The sequence below is a fragment of the Cyprinus carpio genome, chromosome B16 (genome assembly GCF_018340385.1).
Source record: "Cyprinus carpio isolate SPL01 chromosome B16, ASM1834038v1, whole genome shotgun sequence".
NCBI classification, from domain to species: domain Eukaryota; kingdom Metazoa; phylum Chordata; class Actinopteri; order Cypriniformes; family Cyprinidae; genus Cyprinus; species Cyprinus carpio.
This window is the reverse complement of record NC_056612.1, coordinates 5,606,591-5,630,215: the sequence shown is the minus strand read 5'-3', so window position 1 is coordinate 5,630,215 and position 23,625 is coordinate 5,606,591. Positions and strand designations below refer to the sequence as shown.

Below are 23,625 nucleotides of genomic sequence, written 5' to 3'. Positions count from 1 at the left end.
GAACAAAAGTGGCATAACATTTATCTAGTAAGGGTAAATCATAAAAGCTTGATGGAAGAAAACGCAGAATATTAATGAAGAAGGATACTGGAATATTGGTAAGAAATTACTATAGCATAATGAAAAGTTTTACCTCTTTAGAGCCCAAAAAAGATCAAGCAATCATCAAGACAAAGCACTGGCAAGCAGGTAAGAGAAGCAAAGAAATCAAAGGTTAGGGTTTGAAAGACATACAGTAGTGAGAAAAGAGAAAAGTATATTGGAAAGGTGGGCCTCATATGACTTGCTTTCCCTAGTGTGTATCAGACACTGTCTGATGTACAAATATAACACTTACTGTTCTGTTAAAATATGTCAAAATACCTCATCAGCTGTTTGTACCTTTTCAAATAAATTAAATTAAATGTATCTGCAAATTAATCATCATAAGTTATTCTTTCTTCTTTTACTGTTGCAAAAATTAAAGTGTAAAAATAGAAAAAATAAATAAATTGCCCTTAACAGATAATGGGGTTATTAATGCTTAATATTTTAAGCAAGACATACAGTAATTAGGACATGATTTATTCAAATGTGTTCTACCCATGACATATTTCTGAAACACTTCCAGTAGATAGAATACTATTGAAAATAGTTTTATTTGTGCCCATAATGACATAGAAGAAATGTCGAGTCAACCATACATTAATTATATCTAGATGTTTTTTTCTGATGAGTGGTTGGTTGGGTTGGTTAATGTTAGGTGTTGGGTTAGTTTGGTATGAACAGGGTCCCCTGATGTCACGCACCTCCTCATCCTCGATGCGCCGCTGACTGTCTGTGATGAACTTGATGTACTGACTGGTCAGCGTCATCAATTCACTATAGCGAGTTCTCAGAGTGACATACTATGGAAAAGCATATAGAAAAATTACAATTAAAATATTTCAATTTAAGTTGGTAGGATAAAATAAGTGCACACTGAAAATAATAAACACCATAGTAACCTGTGCAGCAGTCAAATAATGCAAATGTATAAGAAGTGAATGATCTGAGCTCTTTCTAACCTCTTGAATGATGTTATCAGAGGCAGACTCCATCTTGGGTTTCTTCAAAGAAGAAGTCAGAGGTTCGGCCTGAGCTTTGTAGGCAACCAATTGAAGTTCATAGTCCTGGAAATTTTTTTTTAAAAAGATTGTAGCACTCCAACCACAAATTGTAGGTAAATAAATACATTTATATACTCTCTCTTATAGAACTCTCTCTCACCTTAATGGTATCGATGTAAGCTTTGGCGTATTTCTGGCACTCATCAACTTTCTCTTTGTTTTTCTCAATCTCTTCAAGCAGTTTCTGTGAAGAAAAATGTTGATATTATACTTATACCTTTGCAGCAGGTTAAGAAAAAGAATCTCATTGCAATGTATATCAGACAACTCATGTACATAAATTAATATTCCAGAAGCTTCTTTATTGAGCTTGTTCCATATTTCACACTGCTCAAACTTTAATTTTTAAAATGCTACACTGCACATCTGTAAATAGATATTATATATATATATATATATATATCATGTTTATGAAATGATTAACACTGTGTAAATACAGCCAGAGTATGTTATATATTTCAAAAACTTGTTGTCTATCTGTGTAAAATTAGACACATAAATCAGTCTCTGACACGTACTCAGTGGCGTACCCCCACAGCCCCCAATTTTCTCACATTTCACTTGTCATAAACAATATAATTCTAAGAGATCCACACCGTAATCGAAGTGGATATTTTTACGCTTAAAATGGCTTATGTACAGAGCCCCACACATGTCATGCAGGGAAAAAACTAATTAGTAAATTGTGCGATATAATTTTTGCGCACAACTTGCTAAGTCATTCCCTCCTTTTAAGTAAATTCAGCGCACAATATAATAATTTGTTTGTTGATTTGATTAAACTAAATCCTGTCCATGATTTAGCAATATATCATGCACACAATTTAGCAAAATGAGAAAACAAATTCGTGTTAACGATTACATTTTTTTACTGCATGTCACAGTACGTGCGTGGCTTTATGCTTTAAGCAGAGTTTAAAAATGTGCCAAAAAATAAAAATAAAAAATCACTTCACAAATCACTTCGGTATTTTACAGTTTCTGTTCATGCATTTCTCTGTATTATTACCATTCTGAAACCAGTTTAAGCGACAGCTGAAAACTCATCTCTTTCAACCCTACTTGACTTCATCCTGAAATAAAACAAAATCTAAAAACACTTTGTCTTTATCTTTGTTTATTCCTTCCCTTTCTAGCTTGTACTTATTTGTACAATGCCTAAAACTTGGTATTACGAGCACTTCCTGTGTCTGTTTGCCTCTTTAAGAGAATGCCATTAAAGCTGCAGCTGCACCTACATTAAAGCTGGAGTCAAAGACTTTGCGCACCAAAACGCTCGGAGAGCGCAAAGGATTCGGCAGAGTTTTGCTTGTTTGTGGTTGTCAGTTAATAAAAAGTATAAATAGGTTAATAGCAAAAGTTGGTACAGTATATGTATAGAAAATTTATTTTTCTCAAAATGTAGCATATATAGTTATTCCTTTGTGTTTTTCTCCTGGTTTTTCTTTTTCTTTTTTTTTACTGTTCATTTTCTTACTGAAAGACATTAATTTTGCTTGAATACTTTTTTGTTTAAACAGTTAGCTAGTCTAATTTATGACAGTGTTTGAACTGAAACGTGCTGGCCGTTAGCCTACATGAAATGCATGCAATGATAATTCATAACATTAATTACTGATAAATCAGTTATGTAAATGGGAGAGACGGACTCAGTAGTATAACTGCAGCAGGTGCACAATAAATTTTCATTCAAGACATCACTGCTGGTGGGAGGGGCCCCATCTTTGGGGAGGGCCTCTAAGATGTGAGTTAGGCCACTGCACGTACTATATAAATAATATTTTATTTATTACATTTGATGTCACTGATTCTTGTTATTTTCATATTTTCAACTAAATGAGCTTAACGGTAAAAATCTAATGACGTAAAGTGAGGCATTTAATAAGTGGGTGTTGGGTGTAACTCATAGTATTTATACTGTTCACCTTTGGATAGGCAACTTAGATTATCACTAAAAAGTCTTCAAACAAGCATGAAGTATTGCTTAACCCATAGTTAAAACTATCCATCACTAGCTTTTAACCCAGGGTTAAGCGCCGTGTGAAAACCTCTATAAAGAAAGCTTGTGTCATTCAGTACCTTCTCCTGTGCCAGTTGCTCTTTGAGTGTCTTGCTGTCGATTATGGGCACGGCCTGGATCTTCTCCTGCCGCTGTTTGGCGTCTGCGATCCAGCGGATGAGCCAATCGTAGCTCTCCCTGTAGTAGCCCAGCTGCCGGCCCAGCTGCTCAAGCTCACGCTGCCGCAGGTCGATCTGAGCGAAGACGGCGCGCCAGCGGTCCTGTAGGCTGCCCAGGAGCTGCCGGTAGTGATCCAGCTCAGCATCCCGCTCGCTGTGAACCTGAAGCATGCGCTGGCTGACCGCCGTGGCCTTGGCCAGCTCACTCTCCATGTCATCAAACACGGGCCGTTGGGTTTCTGCATCGGAACGCATTCGCTGAACACAAGAAAACAAGTTGACTTAATCCCAAATTTGATGTAACTACATTATACAGTACATACAGTACACTAGCAGGTACAGCAGGTAAAATAAGTATTGAACACGTCACCATTTTCTCAGCAAATACATTTCTAAAGGTGCTTTTGACTTGAAATTTTCACCAGATGCCGGTAACAACCCAAGTAATCCATACATACAAAGAAAACAAAACAAATATGATCAGAAATTAAGTTATAATAAAATGGAATGGCACAGGGAAAAAATTATTGAACACATGAAGAAAGGGAGGTGCAAAAAGGCATGGAAAGCCAAGACAGTAATTAGAAAACAATCCTGCCCCTTGTCAGTGGAAATTAATATTAGCTGGTTCAGTCCCAACACCTACAGTACCAGGATGATGAAGATGAAACAAGGGTGGACATTTCAGCAAGACAATGATCCCAAACACAGCCAAGGAAGCTCTCAATTGGTTTCAGAGAAAGAAAAGCTGCTTGAAATGCCAGCCAATCACCTGACTTGAATCCAATAGAAAATAAGAACTAAAGATCAGAGTTCATAAAAGAGGCCCACAGAACCTTCAAGATTTCAAGACTGTCTGTGTGGAAGAATGGGCCAAAATCACACCTGAGCAATGTATGCGACTAGTTTCTCCTAGAGGAGGCATCTTGAAGCTGTCATTACCAACAAAGGCTTTTGTATGAAGTATTAAATAAATGTCAGTAGTTTGATACTTTTTCCCTGTGTCACTCCATTTTATTACACATAACATAACAACACAAATGCTTTGTATTGTTTTCTTTGTATGTATGGATTACACAAGTATTTTCAGAAAACAAGAAAAAATTTCAAGTCAACTAATTCAATTTTATCTTATACTATACAGTGGTGGCCAAAATTATTACAACACTAGTATTTTCAGCAGCTAATAAAAGGTTTTAAGTCATTTATTTCTATCTTTTGCTGTAGTGTGTCAGTAGGAAATATCAGTTTACACTTCTGAACATTAATTTGGCCATTAATTGTAATAATTCAGAGAGATTGACAGCAGCCATTCAGTCTGTCTAAAATAGGGACAGTTGATTGGAAAAGTATTCTTAAAATGCATCCCAAATTCTGAATAATTTGTAATGTATAATTATTCATGGTATTTAGAAGTGCCCACGATAACAATATTGTGCATATTCAGTACCGTGATATATCGAATTACCGAATACCGGCACATGTCTAGTCTAAATGACATGAAGAAACTGAGACAGACTCAATCCAGAAGAACTGTGGCAACGTCTCCAAGATGCTTCAAGAAACTTCATTAAAATAACTTTTTTCTGTGTTAAAATGCTATTTTGCAGTGGTTCCCAACCTTTTTTCAACTCGCGGCCCACACAACCAAAACACACATGTTTGCGCGGCCCACTGCAAAAAAAATTAACTGACCCCGCTATTGTTGGGTTAATAACTTAGTACTCAGAAGCTAGATTGTTAAATGTATTTATTGAATGAACTAAGGCTGTGCGATATGGACAAAAATAAAAATTGATCAATTTTTTGCAGTTTTCGATTTTAATCACAATTTTGACACACACAGATATGCTTTACAGTCATAAATGCATTCAGGATGAATCTGAAACATATTTCCAAAAGAAAACCAATTAGAGCTTTATCAAAAAGTTGTAACGTCTCTAGAACAGACAAAAGTCAAAATAATCACTATAGTAAACGTGTAACAAAATTTCTAGACTTATGGCAAAAAAATATATAAATAAATAAATCCTGTGTCCAGGGACTTTTTTTCTTTTTTTGCCATACATTGTTCATAGAGCTCATTAATTGTAGCGGTTTGCCTCAGGTGTTGAAAATAGATTTGTTTATACATTATACAGGTTTCACACGTACTCCGTTTGCAGTGCGTATACAGTATGTGTATGCGGTGCAGAAGCAGCAGCAAGAGCGCATTAATGTAACGCGAAAAGCACATTAAATTAATGCGCGAATCTGTCCGCACGCACGCAGATTTCTTTTGCTCTGTCACATAACCAGACACGCTTGCTCAGATACACGCTGCTCTCGCCCGGAGAAAGTGCACGCACTTAAAACGTGTCTTCTCTTGCTCAAACTGCGTCCTGTGCAGTCACAACTCTCTCTATGCTTATGTGCTAGATATTCATTCTTTTCGCACGTTTTTATTTCTAGCCTTTTACCGCGTGCAGCGTGAACGCTCTGATCCGTTAACATGGGCTCGGAAAAAGGCGCATCACAGACAGTGTGTGTGTGTTACGTAGGCATATTCCCAGTCTGTTCTGTTCTCGCGCTAGGCGCGTTGCATTCTGATTAGATCGGATGGCATACTGCGGGAGGTCAGGGCCGCGGAAAATTGGGCTATAAAGCGATTTAGAAATCGCGCACGCTCAAATCGTGATTTTATGACAATTTCTATCGCACAGCCCTAGAATGAACTGGCAATGAACAGAAAATAACTCAGGCTTATTTAATTAAATATATATATATATATATATATATATATATATATATATATATATATATTATATATATATATATATATATATATATATATATATATATATATATATATATATATATATATATATGAAATGATGTTATTATGTTATGTTATGACATTTTTACATATATTAACAATATTATTATTTATTTTAATAGTAATTGGCGGACCACCTGCAATACAAACAACAAATCATTTGTAGGTTGATTTTCCCAAAAGATGCAAAAATGGTGTAGTGTTTTTTTCTGTGTTAAAATGCTATTTTGTTTATTAATATATGTAAACAACAAATCATTTGTAGGTTGATTTTCCCAAAAGATGCAATACTGTGGCTTTGTTTGTTTGAGAATTAGCCAAACTGACACAACCAGTGATATCAGTCAATTACAAATAAAGGGGCAGGACAGTCTGTTAGCCCAACCAATGGCAGATTGGGAAACCTGTTTGAAAACAGTCATTATTTTTGCTCTTCTGATCAGTGTCAGAGAAAAAGTAAATTTCACCATTAATGTCTGACAATCTTGGTTTGAACAGGCTTAAAATGCTGAAATCATCCTTTTTAACACAATTTTACACTAATTCCTCCTATTCATACATTTACATCAGTGGTTCCCAACCAGAGGGCCACAACCAACTTCTAAAGTGACTCGAAGTAGATCCCTGCACGGGCCTCAAATATAGGCCCTTGTGCAACAGCTTATCAGAATTCTTGACCCCGAGTCCGTCTGGAGCCCGTTTTTTTTTCCCCTTCTCCTGAAACAGCTTATACTACTGTTCCAGCTATTAAAATAGTTCCGTTTTGTATGTAATAGCAAAGTGATTATATTTCATTTTTTATTTTTATTTTATTAAGTTCATTTAAAAAAACGTTTGGAGCATTTTTTGTTCGTTAAATAGAAGTTTTTGTTTTTTAAAGTAACGACCAAGCGGCCAGCAGCAGAGAGTAAGTAAATCATCATGACTTGCCTAAAATAAAATGTATAGATATAAAACAGTTAAAAAGCAAATAACCTAGATAGAAACCTAGATAAATGAGCTATTAGGCACATATCAAATTGTTTATGTGGAGAGTGGAAGCTGAAGCGCGCTTTGCAGGACATGGAGGCGCCAGTGTGATCTCTTGCATTTTTTTCAGTGGAAACAACTTAAAATATGCCTTCATTTTTCCTCATAAAGGTAGAATAGAGTAATACATCATTCGGAACTGTAAAGGGTCTACTTTTATTTAAGAGGCAAAACAAAAAATTGAAAAGCTTCGAGTTTAAAAAAAAAATAAAATAAAAAAAAAAAAAACAAAAAAAAAATTAAAACTTGAAGACTTTCTTGATTTAAATAAAACAAAACAAGCATTAAAATATGCTAAAAAAAATTGAGAATATTTTTATTTTTAATTCACGCCCCCAATAACTTTAAAATTGGGATATATGAGGAAGCCTTATTTTAAAAGTGTTAAATTATTTCGAAAGCTGGAAAATTCATCTAAATTAATAAAATCCTTAAACCCATGGACATTTTTATAAAGAATATACATTTTTGTATTTGGGCCAAGCTCCACGGGGAAGTCGTGGCCTAATGGTTACAGAGTTTGACTCCTAACCCTAAGGTTGTGGGTTTGAGTCTCGGGCCGGCAATACCACGACTGAGGTGCCCTTGAGCAAGGCACTGAACCCTCAACTGCTCCCCGAGCACCGCAGCATAAATGGCTGCCCACTGCTGTGTGTGTGTGTTCACGTGTGTTCGGTGTGTGTGTGTGTGTGTGTGTGTGTGTGTGTGTGTGTGTGTTCACTGCTGTGTGTGTGCACTTTGGATGCAGTTAAATGCAGAGCACAAATTCTGAGTATGGGTCACGATACTTGGCGGTATGTCTCTTAAAATATTTGATTTAAAATAAATTGTGAATACACATATTTTTTTTTTAAAGTCCCTACCCTTAATCCTTGTCCAGTAAACCACAAACAATTAAAACATAATATAAATGAATTGGTTAAAAAGATCAGGATCCTTAAAGAACATTCAGCTCTTAAAACTTCTGAAATCCCAAATCACAATTTACCTAGAAATGTCAGGAACATTGTTGTGGACAAAGGAGGGCCTCAGAGTCAGTCAGGATGAGAACCACTGACCTACATCCTTGTACATGTTACAAAATGCTACAAGATTCACCTAGTGTTACATAAAACAAAGCATCAACCAGTACATGAACAGTGAATATTACCTTGAGCTCAGAGCAGTAGTTCTCCACCTCCTGGACGTTTGTAGGAACCGTGTGAACCTCACGCAGTCGATTCTCATATTTCTTCACCACATCTTCTGCCCCTTGTGTATTCCGGATCACGATTTCTATTGTCTTAAGTCTACAGAAAAAATAATTGCCTTAATCTAATCTTATGCTTAAGATAATTAGTACATAATAATACAAACAAACAAATAAGAGACAAAAGATGAATGACAAGCAGCAGTAGATCTGCTGTGCAAAGACTAATACTACACAGGTGAGAGCGCTCCTTACTTCTCCAGATAGAGTGAGGACAGGTTGTAGGTTTGGTCCATCTTCTGCAGGGTGATGTCCAGCTCTGAGCGCAGGACTGGAGTGCTGGACTGCTCCGGAGAGGACAGGACCTCCTCAGCTTTCTGAGACACTCGGTCCAGGTTCTTCTTAATTCCGTCCAGCTCTATTTGCACTTTCTGTTTGAGCCAGAGACAAAAACACGATTAATTTGGTTAAATATGACAAAGAACATGGTCTGAGTCATAATTCACATAATAATCTAAAAAAAAAAAAAATTGAAATTATATTCAGGGTATAGTTAATTAAAACTGAAACTCAGAACCATTAAATATAAAATTGTGGCTTGAAATAAAATAAACGTAAACGTATATATATATATCCCTAAAGTTTCCCTTATTTTCGAGCAACAGCTTTCATTTTTTAGTTTAACTTTACTTGATGTACAAAAATAACTAAAATGAAAACTGAAATAGAAATGTCTAAAATCTCTCTCTTTCTATACAGTGACAAAAACACAAAATAACTACAATTTTAACTTGAAAAGTAAAAACTGATTCAAAATATGAATACAAACTATACAGTAATAGTATCTCAAAAACACTAAAATAACACTCATTATATCTTGGAATTTTTTTTTGTTTTGTTTTGTTTTGTTTTTGACATTGTGACATTATTTTCAGGACAATTAAGCACAAATTTAAATAGGATGACAGGTTAAAATCTCACCACTCTGTTTCATTTTTATCTCATATTGTTTTAGTATTTGTTTTTCTGTCTTTAATTTAGTTTGTATTACAGTAATAAGCATTTAATGACTCTCACAATGAGAAACACAAAATAAGGAAATGGATCCATTACAATAAGAAGAACATCTCAGGGAAATGTGCGTAAATGTCACAAAAACAAAATCACGAAGCAAAAAATCTTAATGACCATAAATTGCTATTTTGGGGAAGAGTTTGTTAAAATTCACCCATTTATGAGTCACAAATATGATTTTAATTTGTATACACATACTTCAGTTGCAAAAGAGTTTTAACTGGATAAAATATGAAGAACAAGAGTTTTGTCTCGTACTTTCTGATCAGCAGTCTTCTGCATGCAGTCTCTGAGCGGATCTTTATCCACTGGTTGCCGGATACGGGCCACCGTACGAGACTCACAGTCTTCGACCTGCAGCCGCAGGTTTTTGATTTGAGTGATGTACGTCTTGCATATGGATTCATCCTGCTCACCTGCAAAGAGAAAAGATTTATTACGGTTTTCCATCAACACTAAAGGCAAACAACAGTTTATCTCTTTATTTATCGGTCTGCTGCAACCAACATTCATGACACTTAGTCACGTCACACACATTCCAACTGTGTTAGTGGCTCACATTTCATCCCAAAATCAAAGAAATAAAGTATTCATTAAATGTGCATGATGAAAATGAGGCATGTTTTGAAAACTCTTACACCTCATACCAGTAAAATATGTTTTACTGCATTAACAAGCACTACAATGATGCAAAATACTATATGTGACCCTGCAGCACTAAAGCAGTCTTAAGTCGCTGGGGTATATTTGTAGCAATAGCCAAAAAAAACCACTGTATGGGTCAAAATTTATAGAATTTTCTTTTGTGCCAAAAATCATTAGGATATTAAGTAAAAATCATGTTCCATGAAGATATTTAGTAAATTTCCTACCATAAATATATCAAAACTTAACTTTTGATTAGTAATATGCATTGCTAAGAATTCATTTGGACAATTTCAAAGGCAATTTTCTCAGTGTTTAGATATTTTTGCACCCTCAGATTCCAGATTTTCAAATATTTGTATCTCTGCCAAATATTGTCCTATCATAACAAACCATACATCAATGGAAAGATTATTTATTCAACTTTCAGATGATGTATAATTCTCAGTTTCGAAAAACACACACACAATACACGTATCTATATCCAATATAAAAAAAAAAATATATAGATAGATTTATATAGTACTTGATATACTAAAATAACTAAGACGTAGATAGATATTAATATAGATAGATAGATAGATAGATAGATTTATATAGTACTTGATATACTAAAATAACTAAGACAACTTTAATAAAATAGGTAAAAACTATATTGGCATGTTAAAAAAATAAAAATGACAATAACACAACAAAACTAAAAAAAAAAAACTTTAACTTTAAACTGAAATAAAAACAGAAAATATAAAATAAAATCTCAAAATATTAACAAAAACCATAATAGTAAAAAATGAACTGACAGAAAAATTAAATAAATGAAAAATGAGTTTTATATTTTATTTCAAGTTATTTTATTTCAAGTTATAATATATATATATATATATATATATATTTTTTTTTTTTGTTTGTTTTTTTACAGTTTTAGTTTTAGTTAATTATAATAATCCTGGCTGGACATGGTCCTGACATGTTTCGATGGATTTAACCTATTGGATGTCATCTAAATGAAAACTATACAGTTTTAGAAATGCATTGTTTGACCAGGCTGTGTGTTTTTCGTCTATGTTACTGTGTTGAGCGTTTCAGTACATGCACACTCTGTAGAGATGTGCCGTTAGCTTAAGCACAGGAAGCAAACAATGTCAAAAGCTGACACTACATGTTTTTCCATTACAGAGCAGCTCATCCATGATAAGCAAACTCTGCTCATCAGGCCAGCAGGAGCACAAGACTCACCCTGCGCTCTCACAGCTGCTCCTGAAACGTGAATTCAACAGTTACACAACATCCTCATGTTTCAGTGTTTCATGTCATCAGTGATGCACAGAGGGCTCTGTCAGGGGCTCGTGTCTGTACCTTTCTCCAGGGTGCGGAGCAGGCTGTCGTAATGCTGTACGGTCTCCTTATAGTCCCTCTCGATCTGCATGTTGTCACTGGAATCGAAAAGCTTGGAGTCCTTGCTGTCTTTGAGGAAGTCCTGATAGTGCAGCTGGAGGTTCCTCAGCATCAGCTGGTACTCGTCTGGCTTCATCGTCTTGAACTGAAACATAAATATTCAAAACTGATCTTTTCTTGATCTTGTCTCTCGTCTAAATTCTGTTGCAAAACTATTCTAAGATGTTATAACAGCAGTAATCTTGATCTCGTCTAAATTCTCAAAACTCTAAGATGTTAATTCTGTTGCGGAAAAATCCCATGTTGTTAATTTTCCTTGTTTACCGCCTGTTTCCTAAATATAACTGTCGCTCTGCAACCTAACAATCAAGTTACTGAATTAGAGGAAAAATCCCATGTTGTTTTGTGTTACTGTATTCATGTTTCCTTTCAGAAAGAGAAATAACCAGACAGCCCTTGAAGCATCCTGTTTTCAGTATCTCTTCATAAAATTGCAATTTAAGTTAATGACTAAAAATGACAGAGGTAGTGTGTCATGTGACAGCCGTTACCGCCCGACCATGGTGATTTCCTAAATAGATAGATGTCTTTCATCAGGTATTGCCAGGACTGCAGACCCTAAGGTCAGCAAGTTACTGCCACAGAGTCAGGTTTTCCTTTCAGAAAGAAATAACCAGACAGTGCATTTACTTCTAAGTTTCAAAACAAAAAACTTTTTCAACTAACCTTTCAGAAACAAATAAACATAAACAGCAAATTACCACAAAATATAACATCATACAACTATCTTCAATTATCAAATACATTTCATCAGAAAAACTTCATCAAAAAAAATATAATTAAATAAAACTATCAAAAGTTAATGACAGCAAAAAATAATAAGAAAAAAATGTCATGAATGAAGCGTAGAATATAATATAATACAAAGAAATATATATAAAAAAAACAAAAAAAAAAAAAAAAACAAAAAAAACTAAAAAAAAAAAAAAAAAATAAATACTAAAAATAAAAAACACTAAAAAAAATAACAAAAACAAAAAAAAAAGAGGGTCAGCGTGAAGCTTCTGCCACACTACTCAGAGTCAGAGTTCTATTTTTAATGTTTTGGTGACCGGCAAGCCTGCATTTATTTGATCAAAAACTGACAAATGTGTCAATATTGTGAATATACATTTGTTAATACTTTAAATTATCACATTTCTGTGATGCAAAGCACAGGATCAAACATGATCCTTGCAGTCTTTCGAAAATGATGATTCATTATCAAAGTTGGAAACCAGTTATGTGCTTTATTTCAAACATGTGATACTTTTTAGGTGTTCTAAAAAAAAAAAAAAAAAAAAAAGAAAAACCTGAAAAAGAAGACTTGTTGTAAATAAAACAATATACACTACTGGTCAGTAATTTGGGGTCAGTAATTTTATTTTTTCTTTTCTTTTTTTAGAATCAAATCAATTTTTATTCAGCTTTTTTAGTTTAGAACTATGTATTAAAATTAATAAATGCTTCTTTTTACCACTGATCACAGACAAAATAATACTCATACAAATATTAGAATACACATACTGTTAAAAAATTCAGCTTTGCAAAAATAAAAAGTCAAATATAAAAAACTGACTAAACACAGCTGTAATCAAATAAAACTAAATGAGCAGAAAGACTTCTTTCAAAAACATTAAAAATAGTAATGTTCCCCCCAAAATATATCACCATAAATATTACATAAAACAAAAAACACAAATATAATATAAATTAAATTAGTTTATGTGTATACTAGTACATTGATGACAGTAAAGTTGCTGAAGCACCAGAAGCACTTTGTTTGAGTGTGCTTTTCCAGTGTGTGTAATGCACCTGGACACGCTCTCCACAGCCTCCTTGTTGACGGGTGGCACGAGGAAGCAGATGGACGGCACCACGGCCTCGTTTCCCGAGCGGTTCAGAACCTTCCACCTGAAGGGCTGTGAGTTATTGATGAGCGCGCACTCGTCGCCCTTGTGCATGGTGATCTGTCAGGAGAAACAGGGTCAAGCGTGCAGCACAAGCACTCTGTGAGCGTGTGTGTGACAGGTGACACAGCGAGTCTCTACCTCCATCTGTTTGAAGTCACACACAGCTTGGATGGGCAGCTTTCCTCTGAAGGGGCTGGTGGGGTTGCGCGGCTTCAGCTGGACGATGGACTTGGCTCTCTTGTTCAGATTAGCGATGTCAGACTTGAACTCGTTCAGCTGCTCTCTTTCCTCCTGTGGTCAAACTCACTTAGTTAGCTTAAAGCAACTTATTAATCTTACTTTTTCATTTTCATTTTTCATTTCATTTCATACCACTATAAGAAGTGTTTTTCCATTAAAACAAAAGTTTGATGGTTTAATGTTTGAAAATGAAGAACTTAATTATTAGTGATATCATTTTGCAGGTGTAATGTTAAATAAATAATAATAATAATTATTATTATTTCTTATTTTACTAAACTTTTACAATAGTAGTATTTCTTATTGTTTTGATTCAGTAAATTTTATATTTATATTTAATATTACTACTAATAATATCACTACTAATTATTATTATTATTATTATTATTATTATTATTATGATTATTATACTGTATAATGTTTCTTAAATACTGTATTTTTTATTTTAGCGAAATATTACAATAATTTTTTTTTATTTTGTTTTGAGTGACTATGTTTTATTTTATTTTATTTTATTTTATTTTATTTTATTTTATTTTATTTTATTTTATTTTATTTTATTTTATTTTATTTTAATTTAAGCCAAACTGTTCAGCCCTACAAACAAGCACAGCAAATGTGGCGTGTTTATTTTAAATTGCATTTTATGTCACAATTACAATTTTTATCAGAAAATTAGCTTTATAAATTTGATTTATTTCTCCAGTTGTGCTACAGTATTGTGACATCAGTGTTGCAATATTACAGTAAATGTGTGTAGTAAACAATCTCTACTGATAAATGTACTCTTGCAAACAAACACTAGCATTACAGTTTAGTTTTTATAAGCCATCTGCTGACAACGAAAAGCAAACTCACAACAGCGTCCTGCAGAAGATCCTCCAGACGAGTGGCAGTGGTGCTGCGGTCACACATGTACTTCTTCTTCATGGTCTCCTGCATCTTCTTCATCCTCTCCTCAGCATCTCTCACATCAGCAAAAAACTACGAGTAAAACAGGAGAAGAAAGAGACAGATACTGCTTATACTGTACATGGTTGACCAACAAAGAGATGCACATGGTTGCATGATATTGATGCTGTACCTGGAAGTATGCAGTGTTTTCTCTGAGATGAGTTTCAATGCAACAGCACACCTGGAGGATCCAGCTCCACTGCGTCTGCAGAGCTGCGGTGAACGACTGCAGATCAACACAACACACATGTAACACAAACTGTTCAGAACTGTTTAGAATAACAAAGCAGTAAATCAGTATATTAGAATGATTTCTGAAGATCATGTGACACTGAAGACTGGAGTAATGATGCTGAAAATACAGCTGCGCATCACAGAAATAAATTACAGTTTAACAGATACTGAATATAACTGTGCTTTTAATCAAATAAATGCAGCCTTGGTGAGCAGAAGCGTCTTTGGTAATGCCTTTATGCATAATGCATTCTAAAAGAAGTTTTAATGCATTAAATATGCCTCATTATAACGCATTGTGTGATCTCATGAATAATTATAAGCACAGATAATACTTTATAACACTTATCAATTCAACATTACACTGTGCATTTTAAATTTAAGATATAATGTATTACAATGCACATTATAAATAATTATAATCATCCATTATACCTTTTAATAACCCTTTGTAATGCATTATACACAAAGGCTTTTAGTAAAGAGTTCCCATGTCTTCTTTTAAAAACATGAATAGTTGACTCCGTACCGCAACAGTCTTCTTGCCCGGATGTCCGTCTTTGATGAGTCTGTCTCCAGTGGCCTGGATGTCATTGATTTTCTTCTCTCTAAGTTCCAGTTCTCGCATGAGTCCCTGAAGAATGAATTAGACCATGAAGAACAATCTAAACTCTCAGTACTCTCCATTGACGAGCAACAGGCAAACCGCTAACCCTAAACAGAGCTCTGCACTTACGGAGTAGTTCTCTTTCTTTGCAGCCATGTTGGTGTTGCGCTCGCTCCAGTCGTAGTTGACCTCCTCTTCCTCTTTGTCACTGAGCCACTTCAGTTCCTTGGTGGCGGCGCTGACGAAGTTATACAGCTGGTCGAGATTTCTCAGACGGGATTTGGAGGAGTTCTAGAGAAGAAGAGAGACGTATGCTGACCCTCTGCAAGGCCTAGTGATTTGTAATAGTTACCGGTTAGAACCCTCACCAGCAGTCTGTTGTACTGCAGATCCAGTTTGCCCAGATATTCTCTGTATGTGCCTTTACTTGCAGGCGAGAGCTGGTTCTGAAACACACAACGGGGGAGAGATGACTAATTAGAAAATACATTTATCCATAGTTTTTAGTGAAATCACATTTATTTGTATTGAGCCTTTTTCTTTACGCCTTAAGGGCAATTTTAAAATTGTTCTAATTCTATGAGAATAGCATAGTCCACACAACAACTACAGTATAAAGATAACACAAAAGAGGAATGAATGATATCGGTGGAGTCACTTTCAGTTTGTTTGTTTGTTTGTTTTTTCAGCTGATGAACGATAAAGACTTTGACAGCCAATCAGAATCCATCCTGCTTTAAAGAACTCGAGTATTTAAAGCGGCAGACAACAAAACTCCAGCTTATAATAAACCGAACACTACTGTCCACTGATAACACTGATAATACAGTTATATTTATCTTTACAGTTATCATTCTTTATGTGAATGGGCCTTTATGGCTGACCATTCAGTTTACATTTTGCCACAATATAAAAAATCAAGCCGTTAAAATTTGCAATATTGTATATATTGCTTTGCTTGAATTTACTGTATATCTGTTGGCAAAATGTTTATATATTCAACTTTAAATTTAGAGCTATGTGATAAGAGTTTATATTTTGTGAGAGTATAAACAATCAAGCAGTTGAGATTTGCAAAATAGTTGTACATACTGCTTTACATCAGTATACAGTACATGTGAAGATATAGTTGAATACACTTAGTAGAAGTAATTTGTTATTAATTATTCATTTGTAAATTGTTTTTAATTATTCATTCATAGTGATTTTTTACTAGAATTTTTTAATTACTATAGTCAGCTACATGGTAAGTTAAAATCATGGATGGGGCTAATTTAATATCCATGTTTGATTGTTTATTATTTAGCACCATGTCCGCTACCATGGCTATATTCATGACAAGAAACAAGTGAAAAAGGTAAAAAAGTAAATAAACAACAACAAAAAAAAAAGTCATCAACCATTATAATGTTTGTCTTTGATAAAAAATCTAAAACTAAATCTGGTTTCACTTCATCACAAAATATTTTCATAAAAGTCAATTTGGAAATCTAGGAGGAGTGAAAGACATCACGGTCCATTAAAATATGCTTCAGAGATCATGCATACAGGGCATATTTTATACATAATCATTTAAGAAAAGTAGTTTGAAAAGGTAAGTGTCTCCAGGAAAAATACAAAATAAAAAAGTAAACCGTTTAAAGTACCTCATCTGTTCGTGCACGCTCGATCTTAGCTCTGAAGTCCTCGATGGTTTGGTGAAGTCCTCTGTGGCTGCCCAGCTGAGACTCCACAGAGGGAAGATCGATGCCCCACTCGGCCGTATCGATCCGCCGCTGGTTCTCCTCCACCCAGGATAACAGGTCCTGCGCGTAACGCAGGGTGACCTCATCGAGCTCGGGCCGCGCGCGCTGCACGGGCTTCTGGGAAATCTGTGTGATGGAGACGTGAGAGGCAGTGCTGACGCTGGACTTGAGCCTCAGATTGTAGTCGCTGCGCAGGTTCACCAAGCGCTCGTGTAAGCGGTAGACCCTGAGGAAAGAAAACCACTGTCATTCGGTTTGCTTACATTATTTATAATAGATTTCAGTTGTTTCATCCAACAGAATTGTAGGTCCAAAAGGGAAAGAAATATCCCTTTTTAACTCTTTCCCCGCTAGCGTTTCTGAAAAAAAGATTTTGCATTTTTGACGATTTTTATTAAAATTTCATGGCCCACAGAATTTTTTATTTTTTTTGTATAAATATCTGAACGTCCAATACATCAACACTTGAATGTTGGTAAGTTTAATTAAAAAAGCAACATTTTGAGCAATTTCATCAACATCATACTACATCTGGATCAGATTCAGTACGATGATCAGAGCACAGATGCAGTAGATGGTTTCCATCTGCACTCCTAAAGCTTGCACAGGTCTTTACCACTTCTTGGATCGACATTTCACTCGGTAACTTTAGTTTGTTTTCATTTATATGCTGTTTATTGTTGATGATCGCATTATTTTCATATGCATACGCTTACATAATATCACCCCCATCACTCCATCATCCTCCCCTCCTTTTTCTACAATCACTATACACACTCATTAAATACAATCATAATAGTGCCCCCGAGTGTATAACAGTGAAAACATGGTAGCCCTGAAAATTCCGTGTCTGGTGGGGAAAGAGTTAATGCACTGAAGTCTACTGGAAGAAGGTTTTGCACTAAATGGACTCACCTGCGATACATCTGCTCCGCCTGCAGGTGGTGCCCGTCTTTGAGCAGCTGAACGTCGTTGAAGAGGAGTCGGATCATGCCATCGGCTTTGTCCAGATCCCTCTCCACCTCAGCCGCGTGCTGCGCTGGTTTCCCGGCACTCAGGAGACGGATATCCTGCAGCAAAAGTCAAAGTCACCACAGTGTAGAGTTTATACAGCAACTTCATAGTTTACACCCACATTTGTGACCCTGGACCACAAACTCAGTCAAAAGGGACATTTATTTATTTTTTTTTGAGATTATACATCATCTGAAAGCTGAATAAATAAGGTTTCAATTGATGTATGGTTTGTTAGGAAAGGACAAATATTTGGCTGAGATACCACTATTTGAAAATCTGGTGCAAAAAAAATCTAAATATTGAGAAAATCACCTTTAAAGTTGTCCAAATTATTCAAAATCCTAATGATTTTTGACATAAAAGAAAAATCTAGCATTTTGACCCATACAATGTATTGTTGTCTATTGCTACAAATATACCTGAGCTACTTATGACTGCTTTTGTGCTGCAGGGACACATCTAAACGAATAGTAACTATATAAGTGTGTTTGTGGATGTATAATCTCACCGTCTGCAGCAGAGACTCAGTCTGGTTGATCTGTTCCTCACACATGCCTGATTCAATCTGTACTTTACTGACGATCTGCTGGAGGCGCTCTAACCTGCAAATGGACAATTCGATTACATGTTTGTTTTCTAAATCGGCAGAATAAGCTGCTGTGAGGTTAAGACTTTACGCCGATTAGGTCTGATGAACGCGAGACTATTACAAAAACGACTGGAAGATTTTGCAATTAAACGAAGAGACAAGATTTTCAATACAGTAAAAACTAAAATAATACAAATGTGAAAAAAAAATGATGGGGAATTGATGTGAGATGGTTACAAGTAATTAAAAAAAACAACAACAAACAAGAAACTCACAGTTTTCCACGACGAAGCAAATATTCTAAACGATACGGGTCTGTCACAAATGCCATTTTTTACAGTCCAACAGCATGCAAGACTCTCCCCAAAATCCATAAAAAGCATGATTTTCTTGTCATAATCCTGTCATGGGACTCGGACAGACCAAACCACAGCCAGGATGAAGTTGTTGTGGCGCTTGGTCAGCCATTCCACAGCCCATAAAGAAACTGTGTGCTGCATATTACTCTCGTCCAGCTTTGTCTTGTGACAGGGGATGTGTCCTGGGGCGGATGATACTCCCTCTCCTTCAAGATGATGGACATCCATAACTACTTCATTTCATTTAATCACAACATTCTTTTATCGGTCTCATCGACACTGAAATCGATAAACTTGCTACACTGCTTCACAGAAACTGAAGAGAGCAATCAATACTTTTATTTGGAAATCACTCATGCGACGAATACAGACTCATCAGTCTCTATATAATAGGAAGGTTAAAAAGCCAGAATTCAGATCCATTAAAACTATAATAATCACACTAAGCAATGTTTTATAACGAAAACTGAAACACAAACTCTTTTCTCCATTCTCCTTGATTGTGAAAAACTCAAGCGTTTGACAAACTGTTCAAGGTTTCTTGCATCAAAACAGCTATAATTTAGTTATTACAGTGCATTTAAGATATCTATGTGTACTGTAAATGATCTCCGTTATGACTGTATAAACACTTCGCATATGAAACTGTAGTTCATACTGGCGTTCATTAGAGTATTGCTGAGTAACAGTAAACATAGTTCATGGTTACAGCAGTTTTAAATGATTAAACAATAAAACCAAGTGATGAAAAAACATACAAACAGTCAGTGTATTTACTTGTTTGTATATACTACAACAAACTAAAAATCACCAAAACATCAGCTGATTACAAGTCACTAAGCAAAAATGAAGAAGACGAGTGAAGAGAGAAGCTCTGTTTGTGGATACCACTTAGTGATAATTGATATTTTGCATCAAATGCAATAAAATGCATGCATTTTAAGTGCTGAAGTGATGCATTTTTAGACCGCATCATCCTCACGCAGCTCTCATTAGTCTAGAATGGCCTTCATTGTGTTATAACGGCTGATGTAATGTCAGTTTTTGCCAGTTTATAGCCATGCCAAACCTAAGACAGGTCTGTGCTTTAGACGTCTTCCTCACCTCTCAAACTCTATCCGGAGCAGTCTCTCCCTCTCCAGAACAGACACATGTAGACGCCCCCATTCCTTCTCAACGTCAACGGGATGATAACCAGGAGGAACCTTGACCTGACCAGCGTGGACAGATCTAAAACACTAAAATGACAAAAACACATCCACATCCCTATAATCTGAACAAACGTACAAACCTCAAAGGACTGGTAGAGGTGTTTCTGTATTCTGATCATGTGTACAAACCTCAAAGGACTGGTAGAGGTGTTTGGAGCGGCTCTTGTCCGACTCTTTTGCGGGAAGCTCTGTTTCTTTAAATTTCAGAAACTGACGCCACAGAATCTGCAATATAACCACACAAGCAAATTAAGAAACAAACACACACAGATATATAACAGAGTGTAATAACTTGGGAGTTACAGGGTTATTATCATTAACTAAGACTAAAACTAAAACAACACCTTCATTCATTTAAATAAAATAGACATTAACTGTAATAAAACGTAAAATACTAAAAGGAGAACCTTGTAACCTATTTTATTTCAGCTAAAGTTCTAAAATAACAAAACTAAAACTTAGAAACTGAAAAGAACTGTCTGAAACACTTTATAATAAACTCCCTTAGTTAACTACATTAGTTAACATGAACTAACAATAAACATTTTGAAACTTGTATCTATTAAGTTAATTGAGAACTGGTCCCCAAACAAAAGTGTGACAAATATTTAATATTTACTATTTAATGAACCTGAGCTAACATGAACAAACAATGAACAGGTGCATTTTTATTAACTAACAATAATAAAAATTCATAAATACTGTAACAAATGTATTGTTCATTGTTAGTTAACGCTAGAACAATGCATTAACTAAGGTTAACTAAGGAAGGTTATTGGAAAGTGTTAAAAAAACATGACAAAAATTTTGAAAGCAGAACATATCAAAATGATAACAAAAACTACAACAGCATATCAATGACAGTAAAATAACACTGAGGGGTAACAGCATAGTAATCAACATATGCTGGAATATAAAGCGTGACCCTGGATAACCCCGAGCAGGTAGATCTGGATGGTTCAGTGAGTATTTGTCTTTTGTTATTCCTCTAGCATGGAGTGGCATGATTGAGGATAGGCTTCACAAAGCTGGTAATATAAGTAGCTGCTCTCAGATCAAGATGATATGCATCACACACCCTGATGAGACACAAACTCAGACAAAGCAGCTCAGAGCAGAACACTGCTCTTCATGATACGGTGTCATCTGACATGACTCATGCTCTGCAAAGAAGGATTTATTCCAGTAACATGCCATCCAATGAGGAGGATAGGGTTCTCTCTCTGCTACTGGCAGTGTTGAGCTCGACTTTTACATTGTTTGCCAAGCTACAAAATAATCACAGGTATATTTTTTAAAACAATATTTAAACTATTTTAGGGGGGCAATGTTATATATATATATTACATAATACGCAACTGCGAGATATAAACTCACAATTCTGATTTTTTTTCTCACTATTGCAAGTTCATATTTCGCAATTATGACATTTTTTTTTCAGAATTGCGAGTTTATATCTTGCAATTCTGACTTTATAACGCAATTGCAAGTTATAAAGTCAAAATTGCGAGTTATAAAGTCAAAATTGCGAGATATAAACTCGCAATTCCGAGAAAAAAAGTCAAAATTGCGATATAAAAAGTCGCAATTACATTGTTTTATTTTTTATTTAGTGGCGGAAACGGGCTTCCATAATAAAGAGATATAGATGGCTTTATTTTTTTCAATAAGTGCTATATTTTTCTCACACAAAACAATAAGTCTCTAATTAAGAGTTACTTTAAAAGCACTGCTGCAGGAAATACTTAGATTAAATTAAATAAAAAAATTCAAATATTTTTGAACCATGAAATGTCACATAAAATAAATGACTATTAAATAATCAAATAAAAATAAATAAATAAATGCAAAATAATAATAAATAGACTAAATGCAATAAAACTGTAAAATAAAATAAAACAAAATAAAAACGTTATGCTAGTTATAATAGTGTTCATTTGGTGCTGGTCTAATAGTTAAATCAGCATAACCAAGTTACTGACCATCAAAACCAATTAGGTAAAGCTGGTCGACCAGCATGGATTTTGCTGGTTAAACTAGTTAGAACTCGAGCATTCTATGCAGTCTCCAAATCACAGCATATTCTGGTATCTGGTCCTTTAAAGCACAGGGACTCAGATAATCCAACACAAAAACAATGTGCAACTCACAGACAGTGCAGCACGACAGATAACAAACACTGCAATTCATTCAGTAACTGAATACAAACAAAGTAACTAGTAGCAACCCAGACCACGCAACAGCAGACTCACCTCGACCTCCTCATAGCTGCCGGGAAACTTCCTCTCCTCGAAGATGAGAACATGATGTCTGATCCACTGGAGAAGAATGGTGACCAGCTCGTAATACTCATGCCAGTGGACCTCCAGCGCCTGCAGCCGGGAACAAAACCACACAAAAACTATTCAGAGAGGAACAGGGAAGCTCTTTTGCCCCTGTGCTAAGTCACTTATCACATTCACTCAATTAGGTGTCAACAATCGCAGCCTTGTCTGATAGCAGCATATGAAGGGAGGGACGAATCAAAGCACACAGATAGCTGATACAGGGGCTTATTTATCAATAGTTTGTGACACAGCTCACAGATCATCTAATTCTCTTCTCATAACAGATGCTGATGGTGTGAAGGAGGAATGAAATAAACTGCCTCTGACAGCAGCTGGATGCTGTTATATAAGGGCAGATGGCAGAGATCCAGATCACACAACATCTATTACCTCTTCAAGTTCACATTCCTAACCTTTTATCCTCCTTAAAGGTTTAAACAAGGACGTGGAAGAGGGGCCTTCTGTCATTTTGTAACTCCAATGATTCACCATATTTGAATGTATGCAAATTAATTTGTAAAGGACAAATGTTCATTTAATTTTGTGCCTTTTCTTAACAAAGCTTTTTTACACTGTTAAAAAGTAAAAGGTTCTTTATTGGCATTGATGGTTCCAAGAAGAAACTTCAACATCCGTGGAACCTTTTCATTGCACAAAAAGTTCTTTGTAGTGGAAAATAGGTTCTTTAGATCATTAAAATATTCTTTACACTAAGAACAAAAATGGTTCTTTTAAGAACTGTTCAATGAACGATTCCTTAGGGAACCAAACATGGTTCTTTATCCCTGCAAAATTCTCTTTTTTGGAACCTTTTTTAAAGAGACGAATTGGAATATAGTCATGTGTGATTTTAGGAGCTCGGTAGTCTTTTCTCTGATTTCTCTGAGCAACAGTTAATGTGACTGCACCTTTAGTCC

At 35.3% G+C, this 23,625-nt stretch overlaps 1 pseudogene; it reads right to left on the bottom strand.

The window, feature by feature from the left end:
* LOC109106368 overlaps positions 1-23,625 on the bottom strand; it is a 142,162-nt pseudogene that overhangs the window by 13,451 nt on the left and 105,086 nt on the right.